Below are 2,500 nucleotides of genomic sequence, written 5' to 3'. Positions count from 1 at the left end.
TTACGTCTCCAAAGCTCCGCTGTCCTAACCTGTACTGCAGACTTTGACAGCTTTGGCGGGCGCACGCGCTTCCTCAACCTGCCTAGGTGTAGGAGAGCAAGGAGGAAAATAAGGGACGGAGGAGGGAGGGCCTAGGAGAAAAGAGGGAGGGAGGAAGGGAGGGAGGGAGGGAGGGAGGGAGGGAGGGAGGGAGGGAGGAGAGGAGGGAAAGTTGGGAGGAGAGGGGGAGGGGGGGAGAGAGGGAGGAGAGGAGGGAAAGTTGGGAGGGAGGGAGACAGAGAGAGAGAAAAAGAAAGAGGGAGAAGGAGAGACGCAGAAAGCGAAGAAAAAAAGCCGGAGAGGAACTCAGATCTACAACCCCAGCTACGAAAAGGCCCGCCTAATATTCCTGATACAAATCCACCCTGGAACAGAAGGCGAGAGCCTTCCCGGATTTCCATAGACCCATCACGAGCAATTAGGAAGTGGAGCGCGACGCAGATGGCGTTGGGATCTACAGATGGCACACGGGCGAGGAGGAGCCAGCTGGCCCGAAGGCAGCACCCGTTTACTGTGTCGCTCGCTAACACACGCCCATACGACACAATCCAGATAATGACAGAGGCAAAGGACGGTAATGTCAAAGTACGGCCGCGCTGCTCACCACACAGCTATTATAATCAACTAATCCACTGGGGAAGTTTTTAATTAAAATTCCCGTTAGAATATTAAACGACATGTTGCTGGGAGGGCGGTTTTCATTCCTCTCCCCCTCCCCCGCCCCCGCCCCCTCCAGCGCCACCCCATCTGTGTCACCAGTTTATTATTTTGTTTATGGGCAGTCGGATGTGGGAATAATTGTCGTTGCTTTTGCATTAAAGCCCAAATAGTGTATGGTTTTCCAACGTCGGGTTTTTACCAAACAAAGAAACGCGTTTGCATACAAATGCGTGAGCATGTATTCGCACATTTGCATACGGTGTGTGTGTGTGTGTGTGTGTGTGTGTGTGTGTGTGTGTGTGTGTGTGTGTGTGTGTGTGTGTGTGTGTGTGTGTGCGTGCGTGTGCGTGTGCGTGTGCGTGTGCGTGTGCGTGTGCGTGTGCGTGTGCGTGTGCGTGTGCGTGTGCGTGTGCGTGCGTGTGTGTGTGTGTGACCTGGTCTTCTTGCATTCCCGCAGCAGGGGGAGGGCGCAAGTCCCGCCGGCTCTCAGATTGGGCGTGGGCGTGTGCTCTCTTCTTTAAGCTGGCTCTTAAGTGAATGTGGGTGTGTACTGTCTCCTTTAAGCGAGCTCTTTAACTGGGCATATGTATGCCCATTTCTTGGAAATACCCTTTATGCAGAAATACCCCTTCTTTAAGCAGGACCTTACGGGATAGCGAGCCAAGGCCCTTCTGTAGGCGATGAGCGCTTCTCCCGTGAATTGGTCCTCAAACTCGCTTCCTTGAATATGCAAATATAAACGGCGATTCAGGAGTCCCTGATATCTACTTCGCCACAAATTTTGCCTAAAATGTATGAGTCTATGCCTACACACGCATCACCAGTATGCACTGCACAAGATCTCATGTAATGTCAGACTTGAGATCGGCGAGACAACCTTTAATGCAAGGCTTAGGCAAGGGGCGTCTGTGCTCCCTCACGATTCTCCGCATGCTGCTCTGAGAGGTGTGTATAGGGGGGGGGGGGTATAATCCCCTCAAGGAGCGCAGGCTAAACTTTAGGAACAAACTTACGGCATGATCCGCCGATCCGCGCCAACACCCTAGATTCAGCTTACCTGTAAAGAAAGAAAACCGATGGATGTACTTGAATTGCTTATATATTTTGTATTTCATTAAAAAAAGAAAGCTCAGCAAAACATACAAACAAAAACGGAATAAGAAAAGCTGTTATTACCGACATAAAACAATGTATCAAATTCGACTTTTTTTTTTGAGGAGACTCTACCTTCCCATGGGTTTTCAACACTCAACAAAATAGCTACACGGCCGACCGCGCTACATTGGCCAAGTCCACCACTATTTAATTTGCAAGTCCAATCTTTCCGGTCTCGGTGATGCCAGGAGGAGGGGGGTTATGTTGTGGAGGGGGGATTTCTGAGGCATATATGAATCTGCTATAAAGAGGTTTCCATTACAGAGACTTAATACATAGAGGTTCCCTTATCCGATATATAAAAATTTCTTCATCTGTAATAGAACAATTTCCTTATCTGTTTTAGAGGGATTTTGTATAGAGGTAAATTACTATTAAGCTTATCACACGTAGTTTGATTTGGCCGAAACGTGGACGGATATCTTCCAGAAATTCCTGCGGATGGGGTGGGATATTAGAAGGATTGATATGGGATTTGCAACTAATCCTCATTCAGTGCCCAATGCTTTTGACACTTTTCCCTATTTCCCTGTTCACCTTCATATCTCTTATCCCAAGACGCTTAAAGCAGGGTCTTTATTGGCCCGTTATCCTCCCCATCTTTTAGTAAATCTTTTTAACCTCTTCCCTTTCCTTGTACTTCCTC

The sequence above is a fragment of the Penaeus monodon genome, chromosome 10 (assembly GCF_015228065.2).
Source record: "Penaeus monodon isolate SGIC_2016 chromosome 10, NSTDA_Pmon_1, whole genome shotgun sequence".
Taxonomy (NCBI): Eukaryota; Metazoa; Arthropoda; class Malacostraca; order Decapoda; family Penaeidae; genus Penaeus; species Penaeus monodon.
The sequence above is the reverse complement of the archived record's forward strand: the minus strand, read 5'-3'. Positions refer to the sequence as shown.